Raw genomic sequence first — 15,816 nt, forward strand, 5'->3', positions numbered from 1 at the left:
GTAATCTCATAGTTTGAGGTCTTTAGTGAAATATTTAACTAGTTTTGGGTTTGACTTTTGCACATGGTGTGATAAGGGTTCAATTTCATTATATTGATACCCATGTGCTGTTTAGCTTGAAGACTGATCAATTATTACTTTAGCTTTCTTCACCTTTTTCATGATTTTTTTCTTTTCACTCTCTAACTGAGTAATTTCAAGTGAAGGGTTGTTTGAGTTCACTGATGCTTCTGCTGATCTCCTTCCTGCCTGTCTGCTGGTGAACCTTCTAGAGAATTTTTAACTCAAGGGTTCTGCTGAGCTAGAAGAACAGGAGCAAGGAAGTTAAAATTTTACAAAATTTCTTCCCAACTAACATTCTCTCTCTCTCTCTCTCTCTCTCTCTCTCTCTCTTCTCTCTCTCTCTCTGCACATGTGTGTGCATACATACGTGAAGAAAATATGTTGGGGGTGCAGAGATCATTATTTTTTTTCTATGACTTCTCACCTTATTTTTTTTTGAGACAGGGTTTCTCACTGATTCTTCCATGAGGGCTGACCAATGAGTGTCAGGTAGCCTGTTTTTCTCCATTCCTAAAGTGCTAGGGTTACATATATGGGCACCATGGTTTTTATGTGGATTTTGAGGGTTCAAATGAGTCTTCAAGCTTACACAGCAAGACTTCACTACCTGAGTTGTCTGCTAGTCCCAATGAACAGTTTGAATAACTTTTCTTTGGATTTTTTGGACCTTTTGTTAATTTTTAAAGTGTGGATTTTTTTGGTGACAGCTTTTCATTGCTTTTATAGAGGGGCAGACTTCCAGAGTTCCTTATCTTACCATTTTCACCCACATCCTCAGGCACTATATAGCCTGCAGTAAAGTAATAAATTTTTAACCTATCATGAAGTATTACTGTGTAATAACAAATTACAGTATAAGGTAAATATGAACTGGATAAAGTATTAGTATGACCTTCATATATAATAAAACAAATTAGGTGGATTTTTCCTAACAGAAATGACTGTTATTTTCATTTTGAGTTTTTTTTTTAAATGGCAGACAAGGTAATTCCTGACCACATTTTTATGCATACTTGGTGTTGCTTCTAATTCCCTGTCCTCCTGCCCACTCCTCCTGCTCTTCGGTTCCTCCCCTCACACTCTCTGTTGGCCCTTCCTACCCTCCAGGCACACACATTCTATCGTTTTCTCCCCATTTCAATTTTCATGATATTTTATTGATTATTTGTAAATTTCACATCATGATCCCGAGCACACTCACTTGACAGTCCTCCCAGATTTGCTCCCTAACCCTGTGCCCTCCCCACCCCCAAAAAAGAAGAAAAGAGAGAAATACCAAGTCCAATTTATGTGGTCCTTATGTTCACTGGAGCATGATCAAACTCCAGGTGACCAGCCCCTTAAAGAGAACTCAGTCCTTCCCCACCCTCTTCCTGACAGAAGACATCCCAGGCGGAAAGCAACACTTCAGTATCCTTACCACAATCGTAAAGAGTTCTCTTCAGTGACTTTCTGCTAGGCTATTACTTTTTGGGGGGTGGGGTGGGGTTAGGGGTTGTCACAGAAGCCTTCTATGTCCCTCTTTCTCAGATGTGAGTCTGCAGTCATCAAAACCACTACAAAAGAAGTTTCCTTGTCCTTTACATCTCAGCAGGAGCATGGATCATGAACTACACGGTTTCTGGAGACAGCACAGACCACAGGCATACTCGTAGTCTCTGGCGTAAGAACATACCCTGGACCATAGTACAGACAATGGACATCAATATGGCCCTCTGCTACTGTGTGGACCCTGGACACCATCATCGCCCTTGGTGGCAGCACAGGCCAGGGACCTCAACATGGCCTCAGGTGGCAGTATGGGCCACTCACATCAATATGGTCCCTGGCAGCAGCTCAGTTCATGGACACCAACACGGCTTCAGATAGCAGTCCAGACCAAGGGCACCTGTATAATCTTCAATGGTAACTCAGAGCAGGGACATCACCTAGGTTCCTGGCTGCTGGAGGACCATGGACAGCCACAGGAACCTCGGGCTTCAACAGGCCCTGAGGCAGTGGACCACGGATACCAAAGTGGTCTCCAGGGGCAGCACAGACATAGAAGTCTTTTGAGGAGATCCAATTAAAAAAAATAAACTGATTTTCATTTTAGACATCCTGTTGTTGCTCAGAACCAGGGTGATTGTGTGGCCAGGCAGCATGTTTGGGGTCTGAGTCAGAGTGCAAGCTCCAGGCTGCTGCATACCATCCTGTTAGCCCTACTCAGCTAGGACATGTTCCCTTGTCCACCACAGGCTTCTCCCTCACCCATCACCACCACTGTGTCTCTAGTTCTGCCTCTCTCCTTCACTCACTCACCACTCTGTTCCTCTATCTTTCCACCTCTCTATTGAATCTTTATCCATCATAGTTGACATTGGAAACTGCAGTGTGTCACATATACAATATATATATTGTCCAGACAGCATTGCATGCAAATATTTACTTCGATGAGTCAACTTGTCTCTGGTATTCTGCTGTAGCCAGAGTCGTGGTGATCCTGCAGCTCTGGTTCTGTAGGACCAGCTTCTTCACATACTCCAGCAGCTCCTAGATGGGAAGAAGATAGTATAGATGTTGGGGTGGACTCACTCAAAGCACTGGATCTGGGCCCTGATGGCTGGGACCCAGCTTCTGCTGCCTTATCCTCTATTTCTTAAGACACCATTTTCCCTATCTAATGTCTGAAGTTTCATGACATACTTACCGCTCCCCACATACATAAAAATTCCAATCTATGTTCCTCATACAGGAGAAGACATGCAGTATTTGTCTTTCTGAGTCTGGATTACTTTGCTTAATATAATAACTCCAGGTCCATTCATTTTCTTACATATAGAGTAGTTTCATTTTTACTTATGGCAGAATACAAGTCTATTATGTATATATGTATCACATTAAACATTTTTTTTTCATCTGTTGGACATCCAGGCTGGTTCCATTTCCTAGCTATTGTGAACAGAGCAGCAATAAGCATGGATGTACAAATATATTTGTTGTAGGGTTTGGAGTCCTTTAGCTATATAGGGTAGGTGGGTCATATTATAGTTCTAATTTTGGTTTTGAGAAACATCTAGACTTATTTCTGTACATTTACATGCTTACTAGCCATTTTAAGGATTTCTTTTTCCTAAGAGCCTCACCGGCGTTTGTTGTCAGAAGTGGCTTATTTTAAAAGCACAGTAATGAAGACAGTGTGATCTTGGCACAGATATAGGCAAATAACCAAGACCCAGACCACGGGCATCCACATATGCTTTTGTGGTACCACAGGCCACAGACATCAACATGGCTCTTGGCCATACGGGGGACCACTAACCCACTCATGGTCCTCATTGGCTGCATGGGTCACAGGTCTCAACATGGCCTCAGGTGACTACACATGCCACTTACATCAGGATGACCCCCTGAGGCAGCGAAGCCCAAGGAAATAACCAGATCAAGTGGTGGCCCAGATTGCATGCATCCACATGGATCTCAGGCTTCATCATGGCCTGGGCAGCAGCATGGACCACAGACATCAACATGATCTCCAGTAGCATCTCAGACAACGGTGGTCCTTTGAGGAGGTCCAATCCAGACAGTGAAATTTTCCTTATCTTGGGCCTCCATTGTTGCCCAGAGCCAGGGGGATCCGGTGGCCACACTGCAGGTTTCAGGGCTGAGTCTGCACCTGCATGAACTCCAGGCTGTTGCACACTATCCCACAATCCCTATGGGGCAATGACAGGATGTCAACCTCAGCTCTCTCTGTCACCTGTCACTGCCATCAAGTCTCCACATCTGCCTCTCTCCCTGGTGCATCCACCACTCTGGTTTTTCTGTCTTTCCCATCTCTCCATCACATATTTGTTCATTGTAGTGGTGCCCACCCCCTCTCCTTGGTTTCAGGGCTTTTTTTTTTTTTTATTTTAGGTAAAAGACTGAGTCAGCGGTGCTGGCGCATGCCTTTTAACCCCAGCACATGGGAGACAGAGGCAGGCGGATCTCTGTGATTTTGAGGCCAGCCTGGTCTACAGAGCTGAGTTCCAGGACAGTTAAGGCTATGCAGAGGAACCCTGTCTCAAAAAAAACAAAACTCAAAACAACAACAACAACAAGATAGAAGATTAAGAAAGAATAAAAGGGTGAGTCATAAAATGGAAAACATTTCTAAAGTGTATATTGCATTTGCTTATGAGGGCTACTACAGCAAAATACCACAGATGGAGTTACCTAAACAGCGCACGTTTCCTTACTTACAGCTCTGGAAGTTAGAAGTCCAAGATCAAATTCCAATATGGGTAGCTTCTACTATCCAGGCTTCCTCCTTAGCCTGGCTGCCACCTTGAGATGGAAACGTTTTTTGTGTAGCCTTTTTTCTGTAAGAATCCTTGGTATCACGCAAGAAGCTCTCTTTTGAGTTGTTAACCAGGGCTGTCCAAGAGAGTCCCCAAATATATAACTTACTGCCATGTTGGAGTTTAAGAACCCTGCATTTAAGGTTGCAGTTCGCCATGTCTGGATAGGACTCCCTTTACAGCAGGACTCCCTCTTGACCTTATTTGGATAGTGTCTCTAGACCAGGATGCCTGACCTTTTTTGGAAGCTGTCCCTGAGCTTCGATGCCTGACTTATCTTAAGTGTGACCTTTGACACAGTTTCCTGCAAATGCTCCTCCCTCTGCTGTCTATAATTAAGTATTGTGCTCCAGCTGTATGGTAGAACCATGCCGCCAAATGCAAATTAAATGATGCCCCAGCCACTGTCCCTATCCTGTATATACTCTGAAATGAAGTTGAGCTGTAACACAGAGGCTGACTCCCGGAAGGCTATTTCTGTCATACTTACAGGCCATACAAAGCCCTGCATGCCACCTTTGTCCTCATAGCCTGGTAGCCAGCCAGCAGACCACGAAGAAAAAAGAGACCCCTCATTGCTGTTACACTTGGTTTTTGCCCAGAAGGGGAAGGTAAGCTCCTATACCAAAGACATCATGCACTTCAGAAACAGAGCCCAGAGAACGGAGAGTTGAAGCTGACCTGGAATGCCCCCTCCCTGAGGATTAGCTTTCATGGTACCAGATTTCATGCAAGCTTCCAAAGGAGGAAGCCAACTAATGGTCCTGCCCAGCTATGATGCATATGAACCAAACTAAAGCCCTGCATGGCACTCTAAGTCCTAAGGGTGGAGTAGTGGTAAATATATCTTAGCAGTAACCAACAGCACTCCAATCGGACTTGAGAACCAGTCAACAAGAGGGAAACCATGCCTGGTACTAGAAACTTGCTAAGTACTCAATGCTAGCACAGTCATGGTTATTGGAAAAGAATCTATAACCTCTAATTTACTAAACCAACGTGATCCTTAACAAGAAACTGTAAACATTTGTCCTTTTATGTACAGATAAGCGTGTTATTTACCCCTCGTCAAAGACACTTCTCTTTGCAACAGATGAAGACCACTATAGAAAATTACAACCAGCTAAAATGCAGAGTTTTGGAGCCCAGTCTCAATGGATATGCCTACGGAATACTCCCTCACCTAAGGCTCACGGATCATTATTGAAGAGGGGGTAGAAAGATTATAAGATCCAGAGGCTCAGAGAGTTTGCTGTGAGATTGTATCTCCCAGTAATGTCAGAATATACATCCATAAAGTCTCACTACACACCTTCCTTAAAGCCTCCTTCTCCTTTCTCATAGACTCCTTTTTAGTCTTCTGGCTTCTATATGCACTCCTACATAAATGCACTTATATAAAACAATTAGAATAGAATTCAAATATGTCAGGAACATGGATTATTTGTCTTTCTGAGTCTGGGTTACAACACTTAATGTATTATTTTAAAGTTCTATCAGTTTCCCTGAATTTTATTATTTCAGTTTTCTTTATGACCATAAAATTCTATTGTATATGTATTACACCTTCATTTTCTGTTTATCAGTTAATGGACAACTAGGCTGGTTCATTTTCTTGCTATTATAAACAGAGGGGGGTGGTGAACATGGATGAGCAAGTATCTCTTTTGTAAGATAAGGAATCCTTTGACAGATGCCCTGGAATGATATAACTGAGTCATATGATAGTTTTTAACGAACATCTACATTATTTCTGCAGTGTTTATACCAGCCTATTGTCTCTTTAGCAGTGAATAAGGGACTCTCTTTGCTCACATCCTTACCAACATTTGTTGTGTTTGTTTTAATGATGGTAGCCATTTTGACTGGGATGAGACAAAAATCTCAAGCAATTTCTAGTGCATATTTTCCTGATGGTGTAGATGCCGATTTAATGGCCACTTGTATCGCTCCTTTTGAAAACTGTTCAGTTGATTAGACTTTTGGACTCGAGTGTTCGTTTCTTATTGTTTAGTTTTCTTATTTCTTTTATGTCCTAGATTTTAAGGCTCTGTCGGATGCATAGCCAGCAAAGAGTTTCCTCTGTTCTGTTGGCTGTCTTTTTACTTGATTAGCTTTCCTATACATAAGTCTTTTAATTTCACGAGGCCACATTTATCCACTATTGGTTTCATTTCCTGATTGGAATCCAGTTCAGAAGCTCTTTGCTCGTGCTGTATCTTGAAATAATATTAATTATTATTTAAAGATCATTTCTTAATAAGACCATATTCCAACAGGCTGGAGATTAAAGCTTCAACATCTGAATGTGTAGGAGACATGATTTAGTCATATACTTAGATACGCCTAACAAAAGATTTGTGTATAGTACATATTAGACATTCTTTAGAACTTTTAGGAAAAAGAAAACTCAATAGAAGAACACGGGAAAGACTTCAATACAGTCATTTTTCTCTTTACAAAAGAGAAAATTTGAAGACCATTAAGGAGCAGTTGGCATTACTATTTATCAATGTAATAAAAATTTAAATTACAAGAGGAAATCCTGTACACCCCTTGTAATGGTTATAGATGGCAATGCCAAGACCTGACACGTACACTGATGGATGGGAAACTTCATGCACTGCTGGCAGGACAGTGGATAAATGGCATCATTTTGATACAGCAGCAGGTTGAATCCAGAAATATAAATTTCACTGAAGGAAGGAAATTGTTCTACACAAGTACATTTGTTTCAAATTTGAAAACTAGAGGATGATGATAGAAATAAAGTAATGAAGTAAGTTTGGAAAGATGGAAATGCACTTTTCTCAAATCCCTAGGGCAGGCGGAGTTTGGGGTGATGGCAATATTCTATTACTTGAGCTTGCTGATGCTTTACATTAGAAAAATCACTGCATGAAAAAATCCATTTTCAGTAAAAGAAAAATAGGGGGAAAAGTTTCTGGAAGTGGAAAAAAAATCACTGTACTGTCCACATGATAATCTGCATGTACATTTTATTCAAATCTTTTATTAAAATTTTTTTACCAGGTGTGGGAGCATATGCATGGAATTCAATCACTTGAGAGAGGCAAAAGGATTATGACTCTTTTGAAGCCAGCCTTGGAGTGACATGACAAGACCCCATCTTTAAAGCCAAATAAATGGATAGACTAATAAATAAGCAACTAGATAAAAATGGATTTCCAGAAAACAATGAAATATTAAGACTTTTACATTGACACAGGCTGGGAAAACATTGAACAGAGCATCACTGATTGTGCCTGTCAAGTCACACTTCCTAAGAGTCCCTTGTCTTACCTATATTCAGATTGTCCTAACATTGGCTCTGTTATTCTCTGAGCTTCACTTTTACTTCTCTTGCAGTTTTGCTTAGGAAAGCCCCTAAATGACTTATTGTCGGGATGCTAAATACTATTATATAATGTATTAAAACTATGAAATGTGCTAGTTGGCAAAGAAGAACAACAAAATGATGTAAAACAATACATTTAACAAAGGGATTTAGTAAGCTTGTTTTGTGGGCAGCTGGCAAAAGTTTTGAGCCTGGATCTCCTCTTACATATGAATTTCTTGTTAGAAATGTGCACATCCTTTAACGTTACTCAGATCTGTGTTTATACTTAGAAAAATTCTGGTTATGGCTTCACATATTTACTTCCATCTTTTTTCCCCCTTTTTTGTCAGGATACCTGCTGACTTGTGGCTGTGGGTTCTTGAAATAACTGTTTCAGCTACTCATTTGCCTCCTTCTTTCCAGCTCCCCTGTTCATGTTATCTATCATAAGATACAAGAGGCAGATTTTATTGTTAATCCAATAAAGCTGACATTTGTGGGCTCTTCACTGGCAAGGGTGTCTTCTGAGATCCCGATGGAAAGCCTAGCAATGCTTTTTATATAATTATATGCTCTCAGAAAATTGGCAAAGCAAGGCACTTCAATCATGATCAATAAAGCTGCTATTTCTTCCCATCCCACTTTCCACCTCTTTCTTATTTCTGCTCTTTGAGATGGGTTGGGAGTTATTGTGAAGATTCTTGGGGGCTGGATAAAAAGAATATAAGCTAGGGCAATGCACCATCAGTCAGTTTGGGTTAGTAGGATATACTAACATGGTTTTCAGTCATTGGTATACTGAATTATAGTTAGCTATTTTGGTATAGAAACAGCTCCTAGCAAAGCTTATCCAGATTTGTGATAACATCTTCTGCCTGCTGTTAGATGGCTCAAAACAAAACATTATGGAACCAATAATAAAATGAATTATCAGCAACTTTTGGAAAAAATCAAACTGTCCTTTTAACTCATCTTTTAAGAGAAAATAACATTACACAACTGTCATAATAGGGACCAAACAATTTTAACTAAAACCTTAGAAAATCTGTAGTTTTATACAATAAAACATATTGTTTTTTCTAGATTTAATTTTTTATAATGGTATTTTAAAATTCTGTTATTTTCTCTCTCTCATATTTTATTATTATTCACATTCTATTTTGAGACTGAGTCTTACTCTGCAGTCCTGTATAGCTTGGAACTCACTATATAGCATAAAAAGGCTGTATTCAATGAACCCAAAGCATTTGATTAAATATAATAAACAAATTAAACATAATAAATATAAAAAAGAATAAAAGAGTATAACTTCTTTTCCTAAAATGTTGAGATTGTTGCCTAGGTTTTGAAATTTGATTCTAGGATTCTGGAATCTGATGCAGAGCTGCATCCTTTTCATGCTGAAGATGTCAAGAGAAGTCTGTCTCCAGTGAGCATCAAGGATTGACAGGCAGCCAAATTGTCTGTTAGGTTGTTCAGACTTGGGTATAGTTGAAATGAGGCTATTTCCCACCCCCACCCCAGACTTTAAAGTTTACTGTTTCTATGTAAGCAAAAAACAAACTCAAGAGCTTTTGGCTTCTGTGTCCCTGGGCCCTATTGTTTCTGTTTATTGTATTTACAAGAACATGACAAACAGAAAGGAAGAAGTTGATAAAGTTATGCCAAGAATCTAATTTTGGATGCTCAAAACCGAATTTTTGTCATTCTTATTTTTTAAAAAAAGTCCTTTACCCACACACAAAATGTATGCATTGTGTTCAATATAATATCCAGTATAATACCTAAGCATCGTAAGTATTTATCTTCCAAAGAAATCCCAGCTGACGACTGCTGAAAATCTGGGTTAGTGTCTATTTACTAATCTGTCATTGGAACAACTCAGTATCCTTTATTCAAAAGGCACATTTAATGACTTTAATAGAATTTTCATATTTAGCAAAGACAATTCCAGCTTTCAGTAGTAAATAGCCATGTCGTAAATAGTATTATTTTTACATTTTGGTACAATTTAGACCATTTAAATAGTTATATAATCAATGGAAGCACAATAAAATCCATAATTGATGTCCGAAGTCTGTTAATGCCATGAACACTGTGAGATTTGTTGACTATGTCTAGAGAGGAAGACAGTTAGAGCATCAGGATGAACCAAGGACCAAGGAATCTTTGTTCCTCAATCTTCAGACACCCAAAAATACCACTAAGCATAATCGCATTTTGAGGACAGCTTCAGGATTAAAAGAGGATTTCCAGTCATAGTAACTAGCATGGGGACATTTTTTGTTACTCTTTTGAAAGAGGCTTAGAGAGGATTCATCTAGAAATCAAGACTCGAATTGTCTTTGCAGTTGCTAAACGCTATATAATATATGACCTTACTGCCATATGAGTGAAAGCAGAGGAAAACAAAGTATCTTACAGAATCCTGGCTGCCTTGCTCATGACCTTTGGGTTTTACTTCTGAGTGCTAGTTCTTTAACTAAAGACCTGTGATAATTGATATGATAATTCTATTTACTGGTCATTTAAACTTATAAAACTGATATAATCACTAACTTTTCTCTTTTTCATGTTTCTGGCTCATAGCAAGGATTCGGGAAAAGTTACCTGTTTTAGGTTGTGGTCTTTAACATGGTGGCAGTTACACAGAGGGGAAATATTAGAAATATACTTTTAGGAAATGTATTTCATGCCACATTCATGAACAGATGCTGCTGTAGTCAGAATTTTCTTGGTTGCTAGTAATACTTTGGCAGTTCTGCCAAAATGCTGTATTAGTGTATGAGATTATTTTAGTTGATATTACATTGCTGAACCATTCCAGCAAGACCCTATATACACTACCGCAGTGTATAGGCCCTAGATCATGATGCCCAATCTGAGCATGCCCATGGGGAGAGGCTTTGGACTAGTGAGGAAGCTTGGGACAAAAGTCAGCACTTAGTTTATACAGAGAGCTAAGGATCTTGGCTTCTACTTTCAGTAGATGTAGCCAAAAAGACTAGAAAGTTCCAAACAGAGTAACAGTGTTCAAAAACTGCTAGGTAGTTGGAAAATGTGATGATGAAGCCTACAGAATTTTCACATAGTTTTATCTATTTTTAATCTTCAAAACTACCTGGTGAAATGGCATGGCAATCAACTTTTTTTTTCCCCTGGACCAAGCAGATTCCATAACAGGCTGCTTAGTCTTTCTCTCAGAGATCAGGCCTCAATTTCAGTTTTCTGAGACTTGAGCAAGGAGTTTCTGGGAGGGCCATGAACAAAAGACAGTCTTTGTACTAGTTCCCTTTCTGCATGTACTGACTGCTTCAAAGTTCAGCCAGTTGTTTACTGTCTGGGACCCCTCACCAACTTAGAGCTATGTGCATGAATCAAGGACCGAGTCTGGACCACTGAGCCAACCCCCACAGTCAGTATGTGCTAGGCCAGCCAGCCCCCATGGCAGCTCAAGGACAAAGCCTGGGACTTGTCCCAGACTGCCCCCAAATGATAATTGTAACTCCCAACTTTCCCAGCTGTCCCGAAGGGCTTGTGGTTTTTTGCCTTTAAATAGCTAGCCTCTGGGCTGGAGAGATGGCTCAGAGGTTAAGAGCACTGCTTGCTCTTCCAAAGGTCCTGAGTTCAATTCCCAGCAACCACATGGTGGCTCACAACCATCTGTAATGAGATCTGGTGCCGGTGGGATATGTGCAGACAGAACATTGTATGCATAATAAGTAAATAAATCTTTAAAAAAAATAAATAAATAAATAAATAGCTAGCCTCACAAAGAAAGAGCAACTCCTCCCTGCCTCGTTGTATTGGGTATAGGAACGAGTTCCCTGCCTAGGCTTGTATCTATAAAATAAACCTTGCTGTTGCATTCTGGATATCCTCAGTCTTCAGTGGTCTCTTTGGGGTCACAATCTGGGCATAACACTGTCATGTGACTTTCCTGAAGCTCTGGACTACATAAACATCTGATCTAGCATTTCACCCTAGTGTTATGTTGTGGGCATGAAGTGTCCCCCAAAAATATGATGAAGGATTGGACCTCAACTAGGGAGAGGTGGTTGGATCATTGACAGCCAATGGTTAATCCACTGATGACTCATAAATTAAATGTTGTTGCTGGGATGGAGGATGGGAACTTTTTGGAGATGAGTTAGAGAACGCTGGTCCCTAGGGGACTATATTTTTCTTTCATGCTGCTCTCTTTCTCTCTCTCTTTGCTTACCATCATTAAATAAGCAGCTGCATCCCCTTCTGCCTCAGTACAGTCCTGATGACATGGAACTGCGTGGTATGAGCTGAAAACCTTCGGCGACTGAGTCCAAAACTTCCTTTTGTTTTTTAACCACTTAAGTTGTTTATATCAGGCACTTTGTCACAGTGACATAAAATTGACTCAGATAATCCTTCTGTAAATAAACAAAGTTAGAGGCTACAACTCTATCAGGTTTTTGGCCAATGTTGTTTGAGTCTCAGAAAGATTTAATTAAAGGATTATGTATGTCAGTCACCTGGTCAATAATTTTGGAGGAAACTTGAGCTATATGAAAGGCCATCAGGCTTAGGGAAAGAAAATTCTCATTAGTGAAGCTTCTGTTTTTATTTTATTTTATTTATTTATTTTTTAGCAGCAATATTTGTAATAGCCAGAACCTGAAAACAACCTAGCTTCTCTTTTAATGGGTGGTAAATTGACACCACCTATTAAACTTGACAACTGGTTAAGGCACATTAAAGTAAGAGTACTACAGAATTCTCAGTTCTAAATGGAACAAACATACCATACCCATTTCTCCTAAGGCTAGAGATCATCACAGAAAATGTGAGGAAAAGAGTGTGAGAGCTGTAGGTGGTAAGGGGATTACAAAGAAATATCTGTTTTCTGGGGGCCTAGCAAGCCAGATGTATTCATGAACTCACAACAGTAGACCAATGCACTAATCTGTGCGGCATAAGCGTAAGTCACTAGCAGTCAGTTTATCTAGCAACATAATAGTATTGAGTCTTCCTTTAGGGCTATGATCTATTGTTTCTTGGCCAGGATTAATGGTACCAGCATGGGTTTCATCCTGTAAAGCAGGACTTAAATCCAACCAGAAAGTGGTTGGTTACTCCCTTAACATTCGTACCACTGTTACACCAGTGGGCGTGTTTTACCAGCCCATTCATTATTGTAGCTTGCAGGGCTCACGGCTGGGTGTGATTGATGCTTACTTTTCTTTTCTGGTAGTAAGTTTTCCAGAACCTCCGGAAGTATGAAAGCTAGTTAGTAGGGATGAAACTTTCAGTCAATATCAACTTGATTCCTTCATGTTCTATGAGTGAAGCATGTGGTGCTTTTGACAGTAGAGTCTTAGCATCAAGTTCTGGAGGGTAACAAAGAGCAATGGCAATAGCTTGTATTATTTGGGGTGTCTATGGGAATCACTGGTTAACGACTACAAAAGAAAATAACCCATTCTTGCACTGGGCTTCTGTTAGTCTGTATTATCTATTAGAGGAATTGTTGCCCAGTTATACAGCATCTCATTTGAACTCTCTCTTTTTTTTTTTTTTTTTTTTTTGGTTTTTCGAGACAGGGTTTCTCTGCGTAGCTTTGCGCCTTTCCTGGAGCTCACTTGGTAGCCCAGGCTAGCCTCGAACTCACAGAGATCGCCTGCCTCTGCCTCCCGAGTGCTGGGATTAAAGGTGTGTGCCACCATCGCCCGGCCCAACCCTTCCATCTTCATTAGTCTACTTTAATTGTTTTTTCTTTATTAATTTTTAATTCATTTTACATATCAACCACAGATTCCTCCTCCTGCTCCCCTTCAGCATTTTCCACAAGCCACCCCTCATCTCCTCTGAAAAGGTAAAGCTTCCCATGGGGAGTCAGCAAAGCCTGGTACATTCAGTTGAGGCAATTCCAAGCCCCTCTCTGCTGCATCAAAGCTGTGCAAGGTGTCCCACCATAGGTAATGGGTTCCAAAAAGCCAGCTCATGCACTAGGGATAGAACTGGCTCCTACTGTTAGGGGCCCCTTAAACAGATCAATCTACATAACTGCCTCACTTATGCGAAGGGCCTAGCCCAGTCCCATGTAGGCTTCACAGCTGTTGGTTTAAAGCTCATGAATTCCTCCTAGATTGGTTTGGTCATCTCTGTACATTTCCCCATCATGATCTTGATGCTTCTTGCTCATAGAATCCTTCCTTCCTCTCTTTGACTGAACTCCTGCAGCTCGGCCTGGTGTTTGACTGTGGATCTCTGCATATGCTTTCATTAGTTATTAGATGAAGGCTCCAGTGTGTTGAGTCTCTCCTGCCTGTTACAACTTAAAAATAACTTGAAATCTGGGATGTTGTTGTTGTTTAGGATTGTTTTGGCTATCCTGAGTCTTTTGTATTTCAAGATTAAACTTAGGCGTTTTTTCAATTTCTGTAAAGAACTGTATTGGAATTTCAATGGAAATTGTGTTGACTCTGGATGTCCTTTGCACCATAGGTAGGGTGGCTATTTGACAATATTAATCCCACTGATTTAGGAGCACAGTGATCTTTCCACCTGTTGGTTATTCTTCAGTCTATCCTTTCAGTGTTTTAAAGTTTTCACTGTGCAAATCATTCACTTCCTTCAGTTTACTCTGAGGTGGTTTTGAGGCTAGCATGATTGGTATCATAAGTTTCTCTCTATTCATACTCTAAATTTCTGTTGGTGTCAAAGTCCTGAGGCAGCCATTATCAAAATCCAAGATGACAGATTGCTGGTACCATATCCCAAGATGTATGGAGTGAACTTGAAAATAATTTGTTGGCACTTGAAGGAAAACACTCTTTCCCAAACCAAGTAAAGAACAATCTTCAATTACTTATTACAATTTTAGGGAAAAGAAAAAGCAGAATTTTGACTTTCAGTATTTCCATTATAGGAAAGTTCAAACAGAGATCATAATTCTGTAAAGAGAAGACTAAATGAATAAATTATGGGAAGAATTTAAGAATGAAATCACTAAAGTTGTGGAAGAAAAGTGATTCCTGTTAATAAGTGGTACCTTTGAATTTCACAATGGTCCACATAACTTTCCCAAGACTGTATCTAATATTTAAAGCAAGATAGGTGTAATCCCTGTAGAGAAAGAAGGAAAATGAAGTTAACAGGTATGAATAGCTCACCTGAGGTCACCAGGAAGTGTGGCTGTGATATATATCTAAAGAGTCTAAATCTAGGACTTGCTTTTATCAATTTGCTAGCTCCAGTGACCAGATGAACACTACTTTCCAAGATAACCAAATAATGATTGTATAATAAATTACTAGTATCAATATTTTTGGTAGAAGTAGTTATATATAACTTGCAGATTAATATTTGAGTTTTAGTGCCAGATAAGATTTATAATAAAAATGATATAAAGAGCAAACAGACTTTTTGGATAGCTAGGAAAACATGCTCATAGAAGAAAGATCAGTCTTCATATATATTTGGTCTTTGGCAATGTAATTTCATCATAAAATTACATTGTGTTTATGATGCAGGAATTGCAAATATATATTCTATCTAGTAACATTTGGTGACTGGGGAGAAGACCCCTTAGGAAGAGTCATACCAGATTGGTATCATCGTATACTGTTACTCCACACTTTTGGAGACCAGAACTGAAGGGTTCATCCAGAAAGGTGAAAAATAAAGAATAGTTTGACTCATAAGCACTGATGTAATTATTTTCCGGTCTTCTTTGCAGATCCAGTACTCTGAACTTATTAGCAGAAATGAAGATGAATTTGGAGCAAGAAAAAAAATGCCACTTGGAACCTTCAAGTAGCTTCAGAGATTCTGGAATTGAATGCAGGAAATACTGATTTTCTTGAACTTTGTTGTAAGGAACAGACAGAGGAAGTGGATACAGTGGTGGAGAATTGCCGAAGTAAATGGGAAGCCCTCACCCTGTAAAAATTCTTCAAGTATTCTCGAGGACAGCACACTGCAGCTCAGATGAAGGAAAAGCACACTAATGCAGTTTTCCTGTCTGCCTCTTAGCCTCGCAACGCTCTGAAACAGCCATCCGACTTCCGAGCCCTTCATTTCCTCTCAAGAATCTTTGTATGTTTTCTTCTCTTA

The 15,816-nt window shown here is 39.8% G+C and overlaps 1 long non-coding RNA gene across 1 annotated transcript; it reads right to left on the reverse strand.

Annotated features, from left to right (window-relative positions):
* Positions 1-2,430: 2,430 nt before the first annotated feature.
* LOC119087239 lies at positions 2,431-4,572 on the reverse strand. Its single transcript, XR_005090665.1, has 3 exons — positions 4,288-4,572; positions 3,439-3,758; positions 2,431-2,595 (listed from the first exon to the last, which is right to left on the reverse strand). It is a non-coding gene; the product is annotated as an uncharacterized LOC119087239 (long non-coding RNA).
* Positions 4,573-15,816: the final 11,244 nt, after the last annotated feature.

The sequence above is a fragment of the Peromyscus leucopus genome, unplaced genomic scaffold (assembly GCF_004664715.2).
Source record: "Peromyscus leucopus breed LL Stock unplaced genomic scaffold, UCI_PerLeu_2.1 scaffold_460, whole genome shotgun sequence".
Classification (NCBI taxonomy): domain Eukaryota; kingdom Metazoa; phylum Chordata; class Mammalia; order Rodentia; family Cricetidae; genus Peromyscus; species Peromyscus leucopus.